The 25,520-nt window shown below is 39.5% G+C and overlaps 1 protein-coding gene and 1 long non-coding RNA gene across 3 annotated transcripts in view; one reads left to right on the forward strand and one right to left on the reverse strand.

Moving 5' to 3' along the window:
• The window catches only part of LOC119489993 (metabotropic glutamate receptor 4-like), a 219,913-nt gene that overhangs the window by 185,381 nt on the left and 9,012 nt on the right, over positions 1-25,520 (reverse strand). The gene's annotated exons all lie outside the window — the stretch shown is intronic.
• LOC119489996 overlaps positions 1-25,520 on the forward strand; it is a 196,135-nt gene that overhangs the window by 151,843 nt on the left and 18,772 nt on the right. The window contains exon 3 of the long non-coding RNA XR_005207303.1: positions 6,006-6,071. This is a non-coding gene — a long non-coding RNA (uncharacterized LOC119489996). The remainder of the gene's footprint in view (positions 1-6,005; positions 6,072-25,520) is intronic.

Raw genomic sequence — 25,520 nt, forward strand, 5'->3', positions numbered from 1 at the left:
AGCAATGTTGCGACAAAGGTGGCAATTAGGAAACGTTCTCCTTAAAGACTGGGCTACATCTCTGAGCGGCTCTAATTACTACAGAGAGTAAACCTGTTCTATCTGTGGCGTTCCTGTTCAAGGTCCACGCTGGTGTAACCGCTGCGAGGGCTAGAAAGGTTTCCACGTTGCAGTAATCACTTTCATTTCCTTACATAATCAGCATAATCACAGCTCTCTTTAGTTTGTGTGTAACGAGGTTGAAGAAGCAATTATTTGTCACTGACATGGTAATAAGACAATACAGTAAGCTGCTTGATGAATACAGAATCATATGTGTCAAAGCTTCAGTAGGCAGTATATTTTTTGCAGCATTGGAAAAAAATTCCATGATAACCTTTCAGCATATTGTAATTCAAGTGTTCTGAGAGAAAGACTAGACTTCTGCATCTCCTCATGGCTCTGTTTTTAAGCTTTAAAAAACTCTTATCAACGTGGAAGTGGGCAAATATGCTGCTTTATGCAAATGTATGTATATTTTTATTGTTGGAAATCAATTAACAACACAAAACAATGACAAATATTGTCCAGAAACTCTCACAGGTACTACATTTAGCATAATAAATATGCTCAAATCCTAACCTGGCAGACTGCAGCCCAACAGGCAACAACAGCTGTCAGTGTGTCAGTGTGCTGACTTGACTATGACTTGCCCCAAACTGCATGTGATTATCATAACGTGGGCATGTCTGTAAAGGGGAGACTCGTGGGTACCCATAGAACCCCTTTTCATTCACATATCTTGAGGTCAGAGGGCAAGGAACCCCTTTGAAAACGGCCATGCCAGTTTTCCTCTGCCAAATTTTGTGCAAGTTTGGATCGTTATTTAACCTCCTTCGCGGCAAGCTAGTATGAGATAGATGGTACCAATGGATTAATTAGGTTTTTCTAGTTTCATATATCAGTATCTTCACTCTAGCTTTAAAATTGAGCCCGCTACAACCTATAAATCGCAAGTTGTGTTAATGCGTTAAAGAAATTAGTGCTGTTAAAACAAATTTGCGTTAACGCGTTGTTATCATGTTAACTTTGAAAGCCGTTTTTAAAAAAGTGTAAATTTATAGACAATAACAACCTACAGTGCATGTGTGTTCATCTCCCTGCATTGTTCTCTGGCGCTTCATTAATGGCCTACTGATGGTGCTGAGAGTCGAGACGGGCACAGTGACAAAAAGAGAAAACACTCCGAGCGTCGTTGTTCATCTCTTTGAAGTGAGGTTGCTTAGTAATTCTCAGCTCTTAATGGTTTCTTTTGTCCTTAAGCATATGGGCTGCAGTTATTTTTTCCTCTTTTGTCACTTTCCACTGGACACTGGAACCTCACCATCAGTCTCAGTGACGGCAGCAGATGGATCAGCCGTCTTGTGGCACACAAACAAACTAAATGCTTGCTCAGTCAACCAGCGCACCTGATAAAAATGCAGCTTTGTCTATGTGTGGGTATGTGCATAGGGAGTGTGTATCTCTCCCTCTCAGACCATTCAATATAAATCTAGAGACACAGCCCACGATCTAATACATAAAGAATACAGATCCATTTGTAACGATCCACATTATTCCCAGCGCTATATATGATATATTATGGGCTTCAGTTATTCCTTCAGTTAGCTGTATACTATAGGCAACTTCTCCTTTTTCTTAGAGCTTTTTGGGAATAAATAATGTAGGATCACAGCCTTTCACACCTTAAACTGGATAATGTGATCATAAATCTGCCCTCTACCTCCGAGAGATAAGAGGACAACCTGAACAAGTGGCCTCAGATAGCTGTAACAAACTAAGTTAGCTTGGCATTTTATAAAATGTTACAGAGTTCAGGGACAAGTTGTGCTGTTGGCGGCTGCACCAACAGTGAAGCTGAACTAAATTTGTGGCTTAAATAACAGCGTGTCAAAGGTAAACCGATACTGAAGAGGGTTTATTCTGGTCAGTAATGATACAGTTTCCATTGTCTACCAAAACACAATGAATCCAAAAGAACTGACTTGGCTCAATAGCAGCGTTTCCATTCAATTGTCAAGCGAATTTTAAATTAACTTTTGAAATTTCGTAAAAAGGAAACGCAAATTTAGGCCCATTTCCATCAACTGGTTTGGAGCGAATAAACTCGGCTACGGTGTAGTTTGGTCAGAAGTTGGCGCTTTAGGCTACGCATGGCTGTAATCTACCTGTAAACAAGAGTAGAAGAAGTAGAGGTTGTGAACTGGAAAAAAAGCAAGTTGCCTTGGCCCATGTACGATAGAAAAATGGAGTGAGGTCTTCAAGAATTTGTTTCAATTGAACAACTTTTGATTGTTCTTTCATGCCAGCTAGTATTGTCCATGTTTCATGTTGTGCAGAGACAAAGACAAGCATTCGCGCAGTATGGGAAAATCCGAGAAGACGTCGACAGCAGAAACAGCTAATCAGTCATGTGAGTTGTTCGCTACGTCAGTATTTATTCGGCAATAGGCGTTTTGTATAATCCATGTAGCACATCAACTCTTTTTCGATGATGGCAAAAAAACCTGTGCAAACATAAAACCTTTTTTTTTGCGCAATTGAGGAAGTTTTATCAAATTTTGTTGTTTCCATACAGCTTTTGTAATGCGATACTTCAAAATGCTTAAAAGTACGTGAATGGAAACGTGGCTAATGTCTGCTTATAGATACACAAGGTTGATTCCCACCTCCTTTAATAAAACCTGATTGACCGTATTACTGTTGGAGTACTGATAAGCCTCTGATAAGAACTTTTCAGATTATGAATAACTGTATGGGCGCATTTCCCTGTAGGGGCCACTTGGGGGTAGCATTAGCTGCAACCTTATATTTACTTCCCTTGGTTACGTTCCTGTCAGCCCACATGTTGCCCTCTTAAATTCATTCTTTATTAATTTTTCTAATCACTTTAGTGTGCACTTCCAACACAAAATATAAGCGTCAATCTGTAACAACAGAAAAGACACAAAAGGCATTTTTGACTAATGCTAACACACGGATCCCAAATGGTGACAGTGTGATGACAAATGATTTCCGTTCACAAATTGCAGATTAATATTGATTGCCAATGTAATGTAAATATTTCAGGCAGTGCTTCACACGGGGGTCCTGACATTTCTTTCAGTGTGGGAGTGCCGGTGAGAGAGGGAGTTACTCGGAAATCAATTTTTATATAAATTTTTCATCTGAATTTCACGTGTAATTTGGATTGAATAATGGAGCCTTGTATCAGTTTTCTATTACTATGAGTTCGTCTTCACAACCCTAGCGTATTTATATGTCAATGAGTAGACCATGTGACTCAACACTGCTGGCTTTACTGTAATGTAATGCCTTCATGGTACGATACAGCATTTTGGATCAAAGTTGCCACCAAATGGCATATATTATATTCCACCTTCAGGGTTCTCGCGTTGACTTGAAAATATAGCAGTTAAATCCTTCGTTTATGTGTGGAAATGTGTGTGAACATGGCTGTTTGAATATGTGCCTGTCACTGAAGCAGCCTTGGCAATACTGTAGTTGCTTGACGTGCAGTCAGTTCATCAAAATGAAGCGTGGTTATTTAGGTGATTCTATAAAGACTAAAATGACACAAGCGCCTGTATAACTTCAACTAACTTATCTTTAAGTGGATACGGCCAGAGCGCTGAATAAATATTGGTATGGCGACACTATGCAGTATGTATTGTAGCTATCCATATGGGAACTGCAAGTGCTCATGCTTTTATTTTCAAAAAATACACAATCCACTCCTGGTTATGCCCAAAGGCTTTTGGAAATGTGATTTAAACCTTGGAACATACATGCAGCATCTGCTCCCCCTCCACAGGGACCACAAACCCTCACTGAAACTTGAATGTTTCATTAGGTCGTATTTCAGTTAGCATGTATTGAAAGAAACCACATGCACACAGGGGTTCTGCAGAGGACTCGTTTAAAATGCTACAGAAGCACCGTGAGGCCAGCATGGCATGCTATAGCATTATTGACATGGATTTCTGGTTATTAGCATACTGACATTTGACAGTAGACGCGAGAAGAGCAGAGAGCTAATGTGCCCACGGAGACATTTCCCTGTGGACCTGTCAGACGAACTCTCGCAACCCCTTTAGCTTTTCTCATCTCTCAAGAGCACTGGGTCAGGTCACTTCTTCCTGATCTGTCACGGAGACGCAAGAGGATGGAAATTGGCAAACGAGAAAAGTGTTCTCTGTGTTTGCACTATGTTGTGATGGATCTTCTGTGTTGTTTTGCTAGACGACTTTCAAATGACTTATGTAAGAGGCACAGAAAAAGTGCTGCTTTCTATGCACGTAAACTCTCAACAAACACATCAAAAAACATCATTTGATCACGTTACTTCTCTTTCAAGAACTTCTCTGAAGTCAACAAAGTGATAACACAGACTGTAATTTTTTTTTTTTTGAGCTTTACCAAGTTTTCAGCGAGGCTAGAAGCTTTGACCCAGAAAATGGAATATCCACACCACTGTGAAAGCACTGTGGCTGTCTTTGGGTGACATCACAGTTTCCAACAGGGGTGTCAAATTGTGTGCTCTGGAAGGCCAAGAGTGTGCTGCTTTCATTTTAACCATCGCTACACCAGAGGCTGCTCTCATACAGCTTTCAAGGGATATGTTAGATGTGCCAGTGAAGTAAATATTACATCTGCAGAAGGCAGAATATTTTTGGCATCATTGGGCAAAAATTCCATAATAACCTTTCAGCATATTGTAATTCAAGTGTTCTGAGAGATAACTAGTCTTCTCCACCTCCTCATGGCTCTGTTTTCAGGCTTTAAAAAATCTATCATTTCAGAGAGAGAGCGTTCCTATTGGCTGTTCAATCAACGGAGGCAGCTGTCAATCACTCGCGAACTCGGACCAAACAGTCAAACTAGGCTGCGCTGATCATGAATCAATATTCTGTTACTGTAATGCCTATTTCTCGCCTCAAATGTTTTCAGAAACATCTTGTAGTGTACTGTTTAGCTGTAAAATGAGAAAGTTGAGATAAGTTGAGTAAATACCAAGCACCGCCCACCAGCCGGAGCAAACTTTGCTGCCTAGTTTGACCATTTGATCGAAGTTTGCGAGTGATTGACAGCTGCTCAGAGACAGCAAGACTCAAGCACGGCTCTGATTGGTTGTTTTCCTCCGGTCTGTGAAATCTTGCAGATGCCATTAAGAGCACCTGAGGACACAGAGGGGCATGATTTTTTTCAGATTATCTGTCTCATGCACTACTGTCAGGATATAGTGTTTTGTAAAAATAACTTTTTTAAATCATATTTGCTCCAATCTTGCCTACTGCAGCTTTAAGGTAAGGTAATAGTGAAGATTGTTTGTATGGGGCACAATGGTTAAGAGTGAGAAGGAGGTGTTTTATTGATCGTTGGATCTTAAAGATAGGAGAATTGGCTGCAGGACAAACAGAAATATGCTCCAAACCCTCAGAGTAACCTGGAGCTATAAAGGTCCTACAGATTAGATTGTACATAGGTGATATTTGTTGTGGATCTTCATCTCATTAAGGACGAGTTTGTATTGCCCTCTCAATAAATCAATGCTATTATACCATTAACACTGTTCCACAGCTTCAATTAATTTCATTACCATAAGATGTGTGCACCTTGTGAGCCAAACAAGCAGCATTAATCGATAAAACAGACTGCTCTAGTGTTGTTGGAATCACTGATGAGGCGCACGTCTGCGTCATCACACGATGAACATCTTGAACATGTTTATGTAGGCTTGCTGCTGTACTCTAAGTGATATCATTCGGTTAAAGGCGTGACTCGTTTTCATCACCTCCGATGTCACAGTACAATGTGTGTTTGTGTCCTATTGGCCCCATTTACACTTGTCATTTAAAGTGTCTTGTATCCAGATAAAATACAGAGGCTTTACTTTCATATACATTTATATGTACATCTCTGTAAGCCAGATCACAAACCTTATTCAATCTGTCTTGGTCTTTCAGGGCAACATGTAAACATGTAAATTAGGATCAGTCCTACTTCAGTCCAGATGGTCCTGAAGCTGTTTGGTAAGTGAAACTTGTGCACTTACACAGTTTACATCCATGGTTACAACAATAACAGTTAGCTTGCTAATAGCTACCCATAAACTAACAAGCACACATGGGTGAATCTCATTTAGGGACTACAAGCGAGACAAAGGTGTTGTCGCCTTCACGGCTCTCAGATCACGTGGTTGAACTGATCGGGGATCAGATTCCAACAGCTCGATGCACTCTCCTTGTGACCAAATGTGTTGAAATCACCGGAGCCTGACGCTTTAAAGAGACGGAGAGGAACGATTGGCTAATTTCAGTTTAATTTCCGAGTCACTTCAGCTGTCGTTATCACAGAGGACAGATTTTTGTTGAGTATCCGATAGCTACATCCAATAGGCCCGAAACATATGAAGTGAAGTGTAAATGGGGTCTTTGATGAGAAGTGTCTATTGTATATTATTGTTCATTGCGAGTTAGTGCCTCCCCCACACACCTGGGGATGATTTGCTTATTCTCTATAATAAAGTAGGAGGATATTCGGCTTGTTGTCTGTACGGCATCAGTATAATGGCTGGAACCTGCTTCTCTGGGCTGCATGGAAGCAAACACACACAGGCGTTGTTTGGAGACGTTCTCATGGCTGTTCTTTTCCAGACTTTTCCAGATGTTGAATATGATGTTTACAATTTCTTTTTTCCATTTCAAACCCACCTACGAACTAGGGGTGTAAGAAAATATTGAGTATTGCGATATTATGGTTTGTGATACTGTGTCAATTCTCAAAAACACTATCTTTTGATTTTTAATGAATAGTTTACTTTAACTCAGTCAATACTAATATTTTATTTGCAAAGACTTGTGCCCTCTCAAACTAGTGCGATGATGTTGGATGTTACAGGGACTGTGATAAATGCAAATGCAGATTCCACTGTTCTGATTGCATAAAAAGTACACTGTTTTCTCAGATTTTGTGCATATGGGGATGTGTTCTTTATACTAACAGTTCTCCTAAAATTAGATTTTAAAAATCACAACATATCGCAATATATTGAATCGTAACCCCTGTATTATAATTTATTTATCAATTTATTTGACAGGGACAATACATGCAGGCAAGTTTTTAATATGTATTGTATTGCCAGATTCTTGCCAATACACAGCCAGTACGATTACCTAATTACCTTGCTTGGGGGTCAGGTCCGTATTGATGAGATTTGGGAGAGACCAAAGATGTTTAGAGGAATCTTCAGAGAACCAGACTTCCAGTCAAGGAAATAAAATAGTAAACTGAGTGTTGTGATTTTTGGTTTGGTTTTTATAGTTCCGTCCTCATACAATGGTTCGTATGGTATCTTACGTAAAAATTGATTCCTTATTTTTCATGCATTTTCCTGCGAATGTCCAGCAACACGTGTCAATTTCCGCTCCAGTCTTTTCAAAATAAACTTCCATCTTCACAGGAAACAACTTGGTTAGGTTTAGGCAACAAAACTACTTAGGTTTTGGAAAAGAGGTCGTGGTTTGGGTTAACATAACTCCGGAAGTGGTGTAACTTAAGTATGGAAGTTACGTGACAAATAAATCAACGTTGACTTCACACAGTGTACAAACATCGGTCTCCTGGATGAAAGTCCGGTGTTTTTAACCAATCCATCCACCTGAACCTCTTCCCTCTGCGGCGTTTGTTGCTCTTTATACTTCCTGGTTAACAATTACGTGGATTACGTACAAATTGATTTCGTGGGATACGATTTACAGTACATTACATTTCGTAGGTACAGCTATGAACGGTGTATGAGAACAGCCTGTCTCATTTCATAAGCTATAGACTTCATCACTGAGATAAAAGTCTTTTCATTGCTCAGAGTCAACTTTCCTAAATCACCTCTAATCTGAACTGCTCGCTGTAAGTTTTTTTGCTAAAGAGCTCAGAATTGTCATAATGTTTGTGCATACATCCCCAATCCATCCACTCAGTGACATCGCCAGGTATAATCTGAAAACTCTCTGCCCTCCATGGCACATGATTCAACGGATTAGACTCTCTGTTAACCTGTTTCTAGCTATGGGAGTGTTCATGTGCTCAAACACCAAACTGTTCAAAGTAGTGGGAAGAGGATCCCGTGGGAGCTGCCTTGGAAAGTCTGTAACACCCCTGTTTTGCATTTCGAACATCACACTATGCATTCTCATGGCATAGCGTGCCTCAAAGTGTGCACTACTGAGGAGCTCTGTTGCTTTAATATTTGATATTTCCTATGGGGTCCACTGTGTGACGATCAAAGATGGAGACAACCTTGAAATGCCTCCCTCAATTTACACATGGAGGGTATCAATGAGAGAAAGTAGGCTAAAATGGAGGAGGGGGGGGGCAGAAAACGATTGAGAGAGAGGAGGGGCAGGAAGTGGGGAAGACGGTGAGTTGTGTCTAAGTAGTGGGAGGAGGATTCACAACATCAGACCCCATACTGACAACTAATTAAAGCTGTTAGGCCGTTATTTATCACTTTTGAGTTCTATTACAAGAGAATAGGCGGCACGTTGGGTTTGTGCTTTAGACCCAATTTAAAAGGCTTGTCTGTCGTTCTTCCTTATTAAAGCAAAAACACACTTACCAGACACGTTTTACATCCGGGCACCCTTAACTTTTCAATTTGAACTATGTTTTCATCCTGTTTTACTCCATCATAGCTCACAATAGAGCTCCATGTCACTGCAACGTGTACTGCAAAAAAATAAGTGCAAAACATACATATATAGTAGCTCTACAGGAAGAGGATTGTAAAGAGAATGAAAACAATTCAACCTTATTTCTAATAAACTTGATGAGAAATAAAAGATTATTATTTGTCTCATAATGCGCGACGCCCTTCGACTGATCTTGTTTTTGCCAGCAAGGAATTTTAGAATGACTCAGAGTGCAGGTTGACTTTTAAATCACTTTTAAAAGCTTAATCCCTTTTAAGACATTGAGTACATACAGTAACATCGCTGGCATCAGTTATCTGTTTAATTGATTGTTTTTTTGTCATTCAGACATACCTACAGGTGTCTTTTTTACGTAAATGTTCCTTATGACTTTATTCCAACATGACATGAGCATTAGGGACACTCGTCCACCTCTCACAATGAATCCTATGATACATTTTCTCATCAATTTCCTCATTTATTAGAGAAGTCTGACACATTCTGACTGTTTTATAAAGTCTGACAAAGCAAATGCTAGCTATAGACCAGTGGTTCTCACCCTTTTAAGTGTCAAGGACCCCTAAATTGATAGACATTAGGTCAAGGACCGCCGTTTGATAATATTTTGCTTCAGGGACCTCCATCTGAAATGATTTTTGGTTGTTAGATTAGTTGTGGTAACACTTCATTTTACAGGTCTGCAAATTTCATGGTAATTAGGTGATAATTAACAAGTTACCTATTTGAAATTTCTTTGGAATTACTGCCAAATTATCTCAATATTTACCTCAAAATGTATCAAAAGTTACTTTATTTAATTTTTAGGGCGTCCCCAGAGCCCTGGTTGAGAACCACTGCTATTGACGTTAAAGCTATGGTATATAAAATCAGCTTGTTCAGAGCATTTCGTAGTTAATTGAAGAGATTTTTTCATCATATGAGCGAGATATTTATGACAGTGATCTTAATCAGGCGAGTAAGACATGCATTTAATGTCTGTCGGTGTATTTAACCTTGTGCTTCTGCAGCCTTTACATTAATCTGACGGCATGTAAAAGTGGCTCAAGTGCTTATTCAGACACACTTGCATAGCGGGGTTTTCATCATCATTAAAGCCATATTCTGTAAAACACAGAAATATATGAACATCAGGTACCTAGTGAGGAGTCAGGCCGACATATTGCTTCAGAGCACCTTCAGTCTTCTGAACGCTGCTATACCTCTGCACAACTGTGTGTAAGCCCCCAGCTGTTTGTGGGTGAAGGAGGAGGGTTTCTGCTTCACTCTCATAAAGGTTTCATGTGTTTGTGGAGCTCATGGAAGCAGGTTGACTTCATCCTGGATTTGCTGGAGGTGCTGCTGAATTTGTTTTGCAGTGTGTACGGTGACATTATCATCTTAGATTATTGGACAGGGACAAGAAGTGTGTCCAACATTCATCCCTCTTAGTGTTGTAAAAATAAAAAAGAAAGCCTCATAATCCCTGGCAGTTGTGCTACAATGCTAAACAGTCTGTCTGACTAAATGGCTGCCCAGACCATCACTCATCCAGCACCATTTTGAACATTGTGGGTTTAAAATCATTGTTTTGCTTTTTGTAAATTTGCACACATTGTGATTAGAGCTTTTCCCTCTGTTTTGTACTTCATACATATTATCCACCCACACGTTTTGGTTGTAGATGGAAGCAGTTTCCAAATAGCTGTCAATCTGTAAATGTCAAGTTAGCGTATAGCTCATAATATGCATAATCTTTTTTTACTGCATGTTTAAATTCTGTGTTATTTAGGCCACGGTTTTATAGGCTTCATAAACATTCCTGTTGACTCATTGAAGTTTAACTGAAGGCTCCTATTGGATGAAACAATTTTTCCATTTTTGTCATCCTGATCATCTGAAACTGTTGCCCTACTGGAGCCACAATCTTGGTTTTGAACATTGAGTCTCCAGTAGGATGGTCACTTTTTATAAGAAATTCAAACTGTCATTTGACTGTAGATCATTTGATCTGTAATCATCTGTTCAAATGAAAAATTTGAACAGATGATACAGTGGTCTGAGCCAGTGCATGCTCTGTTGTAGTGGCCGATATACAGTATAACAGAGATACAATTTTTTTCTTTTTTTTTTTTGCATCTGATAAAATACGTTTTAACAAATTTAACAAATTTGCTGAACTTAAATGAACATTTAACTAATACTATTATTGTCTGCATTGTCTCTGTTTGCTTAAAGGTACAGTGTGTAGGATAAGGCGCCATCAGTGCAATTATTTTGAATAAAAAATGTATCAACTAAATATATACATACAGGTAATCAAAAAACGAAACTTTGTAAAAAGAAATGTATATATACTTATGAATGAAAAACAGAGCATTTCAGTTCACTTAACAACAGCATTTGTCAGGAGTTAGCGGCATCTCCTTGTTTCTTAGAAAGAATGAAAATTTGCAAACCTACATAAATAAAAAAATATAAACAGTGTTAGTTTAGTCATCTAGATTTAGACATTAGACATTTTCAGTTTTTCAGTCTCATGAGCACAGGCATCTGTTGCCCTGTCAGTAAAGGTTATTTTTGTTCTATTTGCTAATGCAAATTGATAATAAAGACACCAAACAGTCTGAGAAGTGATATGAGAACACAAAAGTATGGATAAAGGTAAAGCTGTCCCTCTCAGTAACGTTAGCTTGTCACTCAAGCAAACGAACGCAACCACTTTCAATCTACAACATTATTTAGATTGTCTACCGCGCTGTGCAGGTTTGTTTTTCATATTGCTTTCATCATTTGTTTTAAAGTAGCGACTGTCAGGCTTATGCCAGGTTTATTTCTTTTTAAACTGACACATGCAGACTTGTGTTTGGTATTCAGTTTATTGTAGCGGTCCTTGAAGTTCTGATTTCTTTATTTCAAAGATAACGACATTTTTCATCCGGTGTTTCAATTATTTTTGCCCTCCCCTTTTTTCTTACAGTGAAAATAGTGCAAATAAAAACGGTTTATATTGAAAACACCATTAATGCTGTTTAGAAATTTTATCATTGATGATTCTGGGTTTCCAGAGAGTAATTGTTCCTCCTTAGTGTGAAATATACTATATGGCACTTAATAGTGACAAATTGTGGATACCCTGAGCTGAAACCCTTATATAACTATTATTGAATTAGATTGGAACTATGCTTGAAAAGACTATATGGGCCCTATCTTAAACCTGGCATATAACATCGCAGAGCAACTGTCATTGCTAGTTTCAGACCGACGCAGTTCTCATTTTCACACCTAGCGCCCACGTTGTGTTAACAGCAAATGCACTTGCACCCATCTGTGCGCCCATGGTCTTAAAATGAGGTGTGGTCAGGTGCTTTGTTGGCACGTTACTATCTTGAGGCAGCAGAAAACTATTGCTCCATTGACCAACAAAAACCTGGTCGAAAGTCTGGCGCAGTATTTTCCTGTTATTTAAAGGGTGGATTATTCATCATTCATTCATTCATGTAATGAATTTTGCTCCCTCGTGCCAACTGTACCGGTTAAATAGGTTATCGGATGGAGTTGTTGATGGGAGGCAGAGGATCCACCAGCCAAGCACCACATACATCTGCTCGCGCACTTTCACTTCGCACACGAGCAGATCCTCAGCAGAAATCAGCATGTATCTCCAATATGCTGAATCTGCCTTTTAAATAGCAATGCGCCAATGTGCAGGCGCACCTGGCTTTTAAAGGGAATGGGAGATGACGCTCTGATTGGTTTAATTCCTGTTACGCCCAAAACACGCCTATGATTAATTAATAGGAGCTAAATACAACCCCTTTGCCCCTTGCGCCTTACTTTGCGTCCAGATCATGTGCCGCTTAACTAGTAAAAGTGCAGTTGGAAATGCCCTAAATGCACTTGCACCATGCACTTTAGACCATGCGCTATAGATCATTAAAATAGGGTCCTGGAATCTGATAGAAATTCAGAAAGGTAAGATGTGCTAATGCTGTATTCACTTCACGCTCACTGAGATTAACTAAATGTTAAAAAATGAGTGACGGCTGTTTTCAAACTCCTTATTTTGCTTACTTGTTTCACAGTTACACAGTGAATAAATGGATGTATGAGCCCGGCTATAAACGGAGCAAAGAGATAAGGAGGAGAATATAAGAGAGAAACAGACAGGGGACAGATCCGCTAACTCTGTCTTTCGACTTTTAACCAGCACGGCAAATGGCTCTGTCTCTGTGGCACCCCTGAAAAGCCCGACTCAATCCGTTAAACTGGCAGTCGGGTGAACTCTGTCCAGCCCTCAGAGCTTCAAAGCAAAAGATATATCCTGATACTCCCTCGAGGCTCCGAGTCCGACTCCTCCAGTGGAGCGCTGCTGCTGTTGGAGATGCTGGACGTCCCAAATACAAATAACACAGGACCCTCAATTAGGACATGCAGGCGATAACCGGATTAGAATGTAAAACAATAAAAGACTTAACAAAGCGCCACTCAGCAGTTGATAACTGCACTCAGTCCTCTTGACAGGCACAAACACTTTGCTGGTGTCAGACCTCTCAGCGTTCATTTGCAGCACAGATTGGTGTAAAGAGTGCGAGAACAGGAGCATAATGTTTTTGAAGTTTTTTTAAATGCGACATCAGGAGTCTGCCTAAAACTGAACATGACATGATACCCCGAAGAGTGCTTGTGGTTGAGGGTTTAACTGCCCTGCCATTTTTAATCACTGTAGGCGGCCCGGGCGGAGACAAGCGACAGACTGGCTCGGGCTCACGTCGCCCCGTCACCGCTCCCAGCCAACTATTCAAGATGACAAGTGTCACTGTGCCACGCTGATATGTTTTCCCAGAAATCGCAGCCTGGCCGCCTACAGGAATATACCGAAACCTCTGTCATTTCTGCAGGCTCTTTATCGGAAAGGTCAGCAGAGACACACAATACACAAGTACTTCATATCAACCCTGAAGTACTTCACAGACCTGTGGTGTACTGTAGCCCCTTAATCCAGATAAAAGCAATAAATACAGTATCTCTCGCTCTTGTGAGGATGCTGTATTCACTCTTGATCATTCAATCTCATATAAAGCTTTTGGGATTTGGAGAGTGGGCGTTTACACTCTTTGCTTCCTCCTTATAACCCTAGGTTCTCTGTCTTGGCACTCACTCAGAGATGAGAGCATGCAGAGTCCCTTGTGTTAGCACAACCCCTGGCGACAAGCCTCATTACATAACCACTGGCACTAACTGAAATATGCAGCAAATCTACAATAGCAAAGAAGCAGATATACCGCCGAGATGAAAGATAGCCTTTGATACACCAGGCATGACGTATAATATTTAAAAATGTTACATGGTATTCTTTCTGCTGTATCCTTTTTGCATTGATGTGTTTTTTTCTGCTTTTTGTCTCCCTTGGATGTTTCATTTAATGCTTTACATCAAATTGCAAATGAAAATTAGCCTTCAGGCCAAATTTAGCACGTTCACATCACATTGATGTTAACCCTTAAATGGGCAAAAACACAGAAATTATGAAAAAGATTAAGTCATTGTTCAAATGCACAAATCATTAGAGTCTAAATAACCCAAATTCATGATTATTTTCCAAAATATTAACAAATAAATTAATGAAATTTAAATGTATTTAAGCCTGTAAATAAGTACAAAAAAAACAAACAAATGACAATTACTCCCAACAAAATAGTACTATAGCAAAAGCTATGCAACGTAGTAAAAATAACAGACAAATTTGACACTGAGAATTTGCTGCCCCTTAAGGGTATAAATAGAGCGATAATATAAGAAGAAATAAAAGACTAGTCTCAAACCTTTATTTAAACATTAATTTAGTAGAACAGTTAGGTACCATTGTAACTAAACAGCTTGTGTGGCCATGAATAATGGAAACGCTCCAAGCTAACTCAACATCTCGTTGGCAGTAAAGCAGTTCTGAGCATATCGTCTAGTGACAATGTCTCACTTTGCATTTACACACGGTAGAGGTCTGTCCAGTGAAGCACATCCTGCATCAACTCTGAATTGCATACAGATACAGATTTCTCCTCCACATGATGTTTGTTTTTACTAACTACCACCTACTGTATATACCTACAGCTATACTGTGCAACCACTTTAGTGTGCTCCAACCTCATTATTAGAGTCATTAGTGAGCCACTAATAAGTGATGATGCTGCTGCAGATAATGGACTATAGAACTATGTGAAAGTAATTAAGAACATCATTATAAACTTAGTCTCAAAAGCAATATTTTCAAAACAAAATCTCTTCAACATGTTGTAATGCTGCTGCAAGAATATTAACACAGGAATAGTGATGTTTCACTGCAAGAAGACTTTTTTTCAAATAAAGAACTATATAAATTTGATCCCAGAGTGTGGCTACCAAGTCACATGATTACAGTACCCGTACCAATGCCCTCCGTCAATGCTCCCATTGAAACAGCAACAACTGTTTTAGGGTTAGCTAGTATGTGCTGTCCTTGATAAATACATTAAAGAAAAGTAAATCAAGTTAAAGGGTAACTCCACCAATTGCCTGAGATGACATAATTTGAGTCAGCGTCAGTTTGGGCTGAAGTTTGAAACTGAAATTAATCTGGAGGTATGGAGTTAGAAAGAAGTGAGCTTAGACCTCTGCAGTTTGGATGCATTGTGGGCAATGTAGGCACCTGGTTTTGACAATAAAGAAGAATGTATGGAATAAGAAAAAAATGGTATCTCTGGTTCTGGTGCATCAATTTTGATACTTTAAAAAAAAAATGATTCCATCAATGTTAATGGTCTGTTAAATGTTAAATCGGTGGAGTGCTCTTTTAAGTACCACTGTGGACAAAGGCAGACAAAGGATGGGTTTAACCATTGGTGCAGATACAGACAACAGTCTGAGCTTTGATTTGATCAATTAGCACCCTTTTAATTTGAGCACAAGATGAAAATATCGGCTCCTTGTTTGTTAATCAGCACGGTTACGTAAGACGGCCGGAGCCATTAAATCAAGTTAATTATCAGCCAGTGCCCCATGAAGGAGAGGAATGACAAAAGGAGCAGGAGGCATGGCCAGTAACCTTGCCAATGGATGACGCTATAAAGCCAAGTGTGGAGCAACAGGCGGGTAAACTGTTTTGGTAGAACCACAAGACCATGAATTGGCCGACAAACACCCACAGACAACGTTTGTGCGTAAGTTAGACCTGAACTCATCATCTGATCTGCACAAAGGAAAGCACTTATTGTAGCATCGAGCCATATCTTAAGTAACTGAAATCTAAAGGTCAGGCTAAAATAATGATCCTTTCTCTTTGCAGAAAGAGGTTTCTTGTCTATAGAGAACCCTTTTTAGCTGCAGCAGATGAGTAATAGGAAATGACAGTTTATAGTCACCCTGTGATAATGGCATATGACGTTCAAATACTGTGAGTGTCTGTAAAGCACCGAAGTGAACGGAAAGGCTTTTTACTAGCGCTGTTGACGTAGCGTATTCATAATAGTAATGTGACAAGGACAAGAGAGTGAAACAGGAAACAGATAAGAAAAAGCATAACAGTGAGGGTTTTCATTCAGATGGATAATGACCTTTAAATTGAGCTTAAGTATCTGACATGAAAACATCCTCACATATTTTGAACTCGTCTATTCCATTAGAACTGTAATTTATTGTGTAACAGTGTTGGCGAGTTGTGTTTATGGTCCTCCCGGGGCTCACTCTGCTGCTGCTATCTGTCAGAGAACAGTAAGCAATATTACCCTCACAGATGAGACAAAAAAATAATGACCCAAATGTGGGAAAGACCTTTGATAGTAATGAATAAAGCGAGGAAAGGAAAAGAGAGGAAACGGGAAAAGGAGACATTCTTTCTTTCCTCTCTCCAGCCAGGTGAAGTGAAGAAGAAGTGTCAATCTGTCAGAGGTTGGATATAATCTTCTACATTGAGACGCATTGGGCGATCATGGTGCCCTGTCACCGGTAGTCCTTGTCGTTGATTAAGGCTTTTCATCCTCCGTTGAGCTTAGCTGTGGGCCGCCCGCACTTTGTCTTGTGTCATACGTAATTTCCTCTTCGCCGTCTCCCCATCTTGATAGTGAGCTAATAGAAACTCTCTCCAGATCCGCTCTTAATGAAGACAGATCCTCAGATGGCCAAGCAGTCTCATTTATATCACCAGTGTATCAACTTGTTTTAAGTAGATTAGGCATGTGCTGTGTGACAAGCAAAAGGGGGGAACAAAAGTGTATAAATATAATTTAAAAAGGGATTTTACAGAGCATTATTTTCATTTAAGCCGTATCATAGCTCAGCTGAAAGTTTGCTTGATCTCTAGACAATGAGGAGATGAGAGGCCTGTCAGCCGAGACTGAAGATGTGATCAGATTGTTGGAGATATTCACTGAGGATTGTCTGGCTCAGCAGATTGTGTTTAGGGTGGCTGGATAGTTTAGTGAATGGTCGGGCTGCAACTCGAGATTATTCTCATTATCAGTGAAGGAGCGGATCTGGTCTGTGCTGTCTTTGGTTTGGAATACGGAGCCTTCGTGTTGTTGTTTTTATAAATATAGGAGCAACTCAACTGGTTACGTTCGTTGCTTTCATTTGGTTTCATTTTCTCCGAGACTTTGTGTGCTGGAAAATTCTTCTCTGTGAACTGACAACAAAAAGCAGGATGGGAAAATACAGAAATCAAACACTTACAGTAAAAGCAGTTCATAGGGACTATGGAGTGTAGGTGGTTGATATAACAATATATTAGACAAAATGTAGAGAGTAAATCCTACACGAGTTACCTCTAAGCTTTGCCATGTCGTCCTTTGAGGTTGTATGTTTTCATTACTACAGCGTCTGACCTCAAACAGACTGACATTAGCCTCTAATGATCCCGAGCATCCCACTCAATAAGCTGGGGGGAACAGACAACTGTCTCTGGCAGAGATGCTGCTTTTATGGGCTTTGTTAAGTATTAACAAACATTAATAATTCAGTTCAACCCCTTAAAGGGTAAATATTTGGGTATAATAATTGCATGCGTCTTCACAGTAAGTACTTAAACATTTGTTGTTTTTGTGATGACATGATGTCTGTGAATGCCTCATGCAGACCAGTAGTGAGCTGTTGATGTAAGAAACTGGGACAAATAATGCTAATGTTGCTAGTGGGTATTTATTTCCTTAAGATTAAAATAGCTGTGACTAGAAGACATTCCAATTAATAGTTTTATATATTTTGGCTTGATGTATTTGCCTTTGTTGCCCAACCAACTCCAAAGATGTCAATGATATTATACAGTGGAAGGCAGCAATCCTCACATTTGAGAGAATGTTTTCAAGCAATTTTTCTGCTTGAAAAATGACTGAAAACAATCAATCGATTATTAAAATAGTTTATTCATTTTCTGATGATCAACTATCTGATCAATCAACTCATCATTTCAGGTTCAGGTTTTCCATCTTTAGCAATTGCAAAAGACTCAAAATGTCAGAAATGTAAATGAATGTTGAACACTTAATAAAACATAAGGCCACTATCTGCTCTCAGAAGTCCTTTAATCCTCCCTGGATCGCTGTCAAAGAGAGCTGAACTGTGTGCAGTAGTGGGATATTGGACTATTCTTTAAAAAGGAAAGCCTCCAGCTCTTTGCCATGAATGTTCGATGATATATGATTATGGAGGATATGGAAAGCGTTTGACCGTGTTTTGGTTTTATTATCTTTGAATATTGGAAGATTGTGAAGTAAACAATATGCTGCATAATGATGAGATGCCTTCCCATGTCGTAACTTATATTGATACATACCACTATATTTAACCACAGATGAGACTTTGGCCTACTCAGAATGTAAATCTTTAGATTGAAAGCTGTCAGTAATAAAAATCCCCAGACCATATTACTCCTGGATGGCTCACAGCTTCAGGTTTTGTGCTTTATCGGCTTTGGCAGCTTAACACATTCTGGTTACTTGCTGTCTAATTTCAGGATGAAATATGATATTTGGCTTTCAATTTTATTGTACCCAGTGATGCAAGAAGTACTCAGATACTTTGGTTAAGAAAAGTATCGAAACAAAAATGGGAAAATACTTCATTGCAGGTAAAAGTCCTGCATTCAAAATCCTACTAAGGCAAAAGTCCAGAGGTGTTATAGTAGTATAGAACAGTAGTTCCCAAAGTGGTGTCAGGGGACCCCCAGGGGTCCTTGAGGTGGTTCCAGGGGGGCCCTGCAAAAAGGGGGAATGATTTATTTTCACTATAATACCCACAAGCAAGTACCACTATGACAGAATGTATGACTATTTTGGTCATGGGTTTCATACACTTTCTGTAATAAAACCCTGGAACAAAATCTGGTCTAATTTGTGTCAGTTTAGGGGTCCTTGACGTGAAAAAGTTTGGGAACCACTGGTTTAGAACATGTACTTTGACTGTTATATATTCAATTATTATTATTATATTTTTAATACCGATGCATCAATGCATGTGTTGCATTTTGTTGTTGTAGCTGGCCGAGGTGGAGCTAGTTTTAACTCCAAACTCTTAAGTCCAGCGGTTTCCAACCTCTGGATTAATTAATCGGAGAGGTCGTGATTTGATTGGTGGGGCAGTAAAGAAGTAAAAACAAAGTTCTGCTTTGGACTTATCTCTATTCTTTGGTTTTTGTGCAATATTGGATCAATTTACCTCGTTGTGCCTCGAACAGTTTTTTTAAATGAAACAATCAAGAGCAGAAATGTCCCTTTGGTGGAACTGCTAACAACTCACAAGCATCTGAAACATGACAAGGATCCCCAACTAGACGCTGGTTTTATAAGGGGTCATAACCCAAAACTGTTGGAAACCACTGGTTTTAACTTCAACGATGCATTGTATTTTACAAGCCTATCTAATGTTTTTTTTTTGTGTAAAATCTTAATCTGAAAAGTTACCAGTAACTACAGCTGTCAAATAAATGTATTGAAGTAAAAAGTACAATATTTCCCTCTAAAATGTAGTGGACTAGAAGAATAAAGTAGCATTAAATGAAAATCCTCAAATATAGTATAAGTACCTCAAAGTCATAAGTACAGTTCTTGAGTAGATCTGTTGACTTCCCACCACTGTAGGTTCCAAACTACATATTGCCATTGCAATTTAGATTTTACACTAGGCGAGGATGGAAATCATATATTGTTTTCCGTTATTGCATCTCCATTTACTCTGGAATGGTAATATGGTTTAGTTTACTTACAATGAATTCATATTCCTTTCAAATGAGACCAGCTATATGCATATTGGCCTTATGGTTGAGGAGCTATTCCTGATAAATGTTGGGTATGTTATTTTAGATGTTTCAAGGGACAGGAACAGGTACAGGGCTTAACAGGTTAAAACAACTTAATATTTACTAAATCTTATTTTGAGGCTTGTAAACTCTTATTTTTGGTTCCCTAAGTTGTCACACTGGATGAGCCAAGTAGTTGCATCATTTTGCACCTTGTGGGCAAATATAGTGGTCTGAATTCCAATAAACATGTAAGCTGTGCCATTACATGCAGCCCCCACCACCGTGTTGGTGGAGATAACTCCATAACTCAACCCTGTGGTCATTTATGTGGCATGAAACTTTATAGGATGTGGTGTGTTGGATTTGGTAGATGATGCTAAACCATGCAAACACATTAACATCAAAGAAAACTTAGCAATACGCATACATTAAACGCCAGCCACAGATCCTCAATTTGTACAGAGGGAAGGCCACCACACGAGATGGAAAATCACACAGGAAGTCATCTTGAACTCCTCTGAGAAAAAAAAAAATCCATAAAGTGGAAAATCATGATATGACTTCCTGATGAAGCTTCAGCAACGGCACCCCTCCTCCTCATAATTGAAACAATGCTGCAGGATAGCAGAAGTCAATGGCACATAATGCATAACAGTGCAATGAATGTATGAGGTTTAATAGATCGTGAAAATGGCGATCTGATGACAGAGATGGAGCATTTCATTAGAAAGCCTGTTCGGGTGGCTGCTGTTGCACTGTGATAAAAGACACTGTTAGAGTGCCCGCGCACTACACCTGGAAGATTGGCCTTTTGTTCACACGATACCCTTAATTAGACGTTCTGAGAGACGGCGCTATTTTGGACCCAGTTTTAACTTCCTGGACTTGTGCACCCAGTCTAAAACGTAATCTTTTATCCTCTGGTATTTTATTGTATGGAGAGATTTAAAAATCATTAAATGAGTCATTCATCCAAATAGCCAATTGTCACAGTTCAGGTAGAGGGCAACTAGGAGACGATCCAAATGCAGATGCTAAGGAAAAGGAGGCTGAATTAAAGGCACTTCACTAGAATCGATAGTCGAACAAAGGGCTTGTGGTTGGCAACAAAAAGAGCAGGCAAACAGATCGGACAAAGTAAATACAGGAAGGCGATTCAAAGATCTAGCAGGTCTAAAACACAGATAGCATTAAAACAGGATGTCCCTCTAAAAGCCCAAAGCAGCTGTAGCTGGGCCAACGGTTTACAGAGAGCAAGCATACACAGGCAGGAATGGTAACAGGAACAGGCAGTAATAATAGCTGGACCACTATGGTGACTAAGAAGCAACACTGGCAGTCTGAATAGCAAAGACAATGGTGCATGGAGGAGCAGGGTGGTCAGGTGTATAGCCCAACAATAAATCAGCTGATATTAGCTTATTGCAGAAGTTATTGTTGCATTGGAGACCAAGCTAACAAGTCTGCTACCTAGCAAGCTATCCATCTTTTTTCCTCCTCTTGATGATGTACAATCCTGAGAACAAGATGCCAAGGTGGAGTAAACAGCCCAGGACAAAGAAAATAGAAAGAAGTGACTGACTACAAGGCATGTTCCCGGCTTACAACCGTGTTAGCTGTTAGTACACCAAATAGCGAGTGTTCCCTATGTCACCAAGCCTTAAGCATTGCCTATTTCAGGATGATGTGCTTTGCTGTGCCACTTTCTAGTGTGAGTCTGAAGAGGGAAACAGGGCAGGTGTAGTCATGACTATAGGCCTGTCATGATAACTCATTTTATTGGATGATATATTGTCCCAGAAATAATATCGATGAAAGATATTTTTGTCATTTTAAGACCACGTTATGCCACTGATATATTGATAACATAATAGCATAGTAAATCAAGTACACCTTTTAAAAGAGCAATGAACTTTGAATTCCTAAAGTAAGGTTGTCAAAGTCAACGTGAAAATTAACGCTCCGACGCAAATTTGTTTTAACGCCACTAATTTCTTTAACACATTAACACAACTTGCGTTTTTTAGGTTGTAGCTGGCTCAGTTTTAAAGCTAGAGTGAAGATACTGGTAACATATAAAACTAAAAAACCTAAGGAATCCACTGGCATCAACCATGTCATACTAGATTGTCCCAAATGAGGTTATATAACACTCTCAACATGCGCTAAATTTTGGGGAGGAAAAACTGACATGGCCATTTTCAAAGGAGTCCCTTGACCTCTGACCTCAAGATATGTGAATGAAAATGGGTTCTATGTGTACCCACGAGTCTCCCCTTTACAGACATGCCCACTTTATGATAATCACATGCAGTTTGGGGCAAGTCATAGTCAAGTCAGCACACTGACACACTGACAGCTGTTGTTGCCTGTTGGGCTGCAGTTTGCCATGTTATGATTTGACCATATTTTTTATGCTAAATGCAGTACCTGTGAGGGTTTCTGGACAATATTTGTCATTGTTTTGTGTTGTCAATTGATTTCCATTAATTAATATATACTTATATTTGCATAAAGCAGCATATTTACCCACTCCCATGTTGATAAGAGTATTAAATACTTGCAAATCTCCCTTTAAGGTACATTTTGAACAGTTAAAAAATGTGCGATTAATTTGCGATTAATCACGATTAACTATTTTAATCAATTGACAGCCCTATCTTAAATATATTCAGACATTGGAATTGGAATGCAAAAAAATATATATATATATCCAAAATAAATAAACATAAATAAAATAAAACCACACTACCAAAACAATAAATAAAATGGACTCTCGTTAACAAAAATGCCTAATGTCCAAGCCTTAATATTGGGAAGGAAAACACTGCTGTTTAATCTGGCATCATGTTGGCTAAAATGTTGTTGACATTCTTACGTAAACAAACACGCATGTAAACACAACGGGCAATATCGCAGTCAGCAAAAAAGACTGACTTCATGTCCATAAATTATACGATAAGTCGATATAGTAATGAATGTCATCAGAGTAAGAAGATACAGGTGAACAAAAATGTCATTCAAGCTCATCCAGTTATTTCGCTCGACTGACTCAACAAAGCGGAGCACTTCCAACTATCTAAGTAGGTCTGATAAAGGACTCAAACTGATTTAGATTCAATAAAATCCACTGAAGCCTGAACCCAGCACACAATATTATATGACATGTATGTCCTATGATATGAACCACGACTGCAGCAGCTGAGCGTTGGAACGCTACCAAGTGAATTCAAACATTTGCCTTTCATCTGGCATTTTTAATAAAGAGGCCATATATTCTTACATCCTTACAGCCTACAGTATGTTGGTGGCACAAGTAGAGATAAATCTAGTGGAACGTCACAATACATCAAATGCGCTCCATGCCATGTACTAATATCTCTCTACATGGATAAGACATCCAGAGAAGAACAGCCTAAGGCGCTCTAGCAGTGCCGCTGTGTGTGCTTGTGTGTGTGTGTGTGCGCGTGTGCGCGCGCGTGTGTGTGTGTGTGTGTGTGTGTCGCCAGGGGTCGAGAATAGTGTTTGTATTGACTGAGGAAAGTCTACAGAGCCCCCATTACAGCCACGCTGTAAACAAAGACAGGACACAGTGTGCAAGTCACACGGGGAGTCGGAGGTACCTTGAATCATGAAACAAATATGTTTCCCAACAGCTCACTGAAGATGCTGCGGTCTGTGTTCACACAGCAAATCTGTTGGAAGTACTACAAGTCACATATAATGGGTTCAGTAAAGCTTTCAAACATTGGAGTAGTATTATAACTGAGTACATCATTTTTTCTTTAAATTTAACAGATTATTTTAGGTCTTTTGTAATGAATATGCAAATAATCGACCCTGTCACCTAGAAATGATGTACACATCATCATTTGCTACAGCAATACATTGTGAAAGACACGTACTGCCACTTGGATTCTGTTTCTTATCAACATAATAAGGAAACAGTTTTAATGTTTCTACAGAGCCTGAACGCGTCTGCAAAACGTTCACTGTGCAAACTAAAAGCATGATTCATGTTTTTATGTTTATTAGTATTTGGTTAAAGAAGTAAGCATTCTGGGAAATATGCTTATTTATATTACAGATAATTAAATGAGAAGATTGATGCCACTCTCATGTTTGCCAGCTTAGGTGCTGGTGGGCAGATTTTGTTACTTTCGGCCGGAGCCAGACCAGCTGTTTGCTCCTTTTTTTCAGTCTTTTTCCAGCCAAACTGAGTTAGCTGGCTGCTGGCGGTAGCTTCATACTTAGCATACAGATATGGTGATGGGTGTCAATCTTCTCATCTAACTCTTGGCAAAAGAGCAATTAAGCGTATTTCCCAAAAATGTGGAACTTTCCCTTCCAGGTTAGGGGACGATTGTGGTCTTGGTTAAATATTTTTAAAGCCTACATGAGAAATGATGCGTTTACTTTTCCAATTTTTAATTGGATAGTTAGAAAAATGCGGATGTGTTCGAAATGGTGAAAACCTGCCGCAAAGAACCCTGACAAAGGGTCGTGTCTGATCGTGTGACATCACTTTGTCCGTGCGGACACAAGCATAAATCAAGCTTTAACATAACATACATCATACATCAACATAATCTCTAGCAGACGGGGTTGAAATGATTTGGTGTTTTTTTTAGTAATTCTCACTACAGGTTGTATATTTATATTTCTATGCTTTATACTTTATATACTTCCTCCTTCAATTGATATGGTTGCTGCTTGGTCGGCCCACCAGATCCGGCTCCGTGTGTCTGCATGTTTGCAGCATGAGCTTTTTTTAATCCCCCACTTACAGGTGTCAGACAAGAAAGCTGGGAGTGGTAGACATGCTATCCCATATCGCTGCCTCTGCATTAGTAATCAGGACTTGGTGTAAATACAGACATCTCATTACTGGTGAGCTGAAGTGCGGTGCTGCGGAAGGGCAAGGGCAATGACAAGGATTCTCTGAGTAATGGGCTCCAACCGATCAGCACACCATTAAGTGGGCCCACGGTGCACGTAGTCGCCCTACAGGCCCATTATAAAGCCAAAACACATCCAAGGGAAAGAACTAAAGCCTCTAATGGCAGTCTCCCTTTACAATTTAATGTTGTTAAACACAACTCTGTGGATGTTGTCGAGGAGCGCAATATGATTGCCATGCTGAACTATTGACAACGAGAGCAGGAGATGAATAAAACATTATCCTGCATGTTTATCTTTTTTTTTCAATTGATTGATAGCTAATTTGCGCCAGCCAATCAACAGTGACCTGAGGTAACTTGCATGCACTCTTGCAAAGTCAATACGTTAATGCATTTTGCCGAGAAACAATGGCATTGTGCTTCCTCGCGAGCTTCCTCTCATGCTTCGTTCATATTCGATTGTGGAGATTGTGGACTCGGGCAAAATGAGGAGAGCATGGGATTGCAATTAATCATGTCCAGTGTCTGTCAACAGTGATACCTATATTGGTCTTTGAACCAGCGTAGGTTATAGGGGGAATGTTTTTTGCATCCATTTTTCTTTAAGGCGCTGGCAGGCTTATGAGA

Source organism: Sebastes umbrosus, chromosome 6 (genome assembly GCF_015220745.1).
Source record: "Sebastes umbrosus isolate fSebUmb1 chromosome 6, fSebUmb1.pri, whole genome shotgun sequence".
Lineage (NCBI taxonomy): Eukaryota > Metazoa > Chordata > Actinopteri > Perciformes > Sebastidae > Sebastes > Sebastes umbrosus.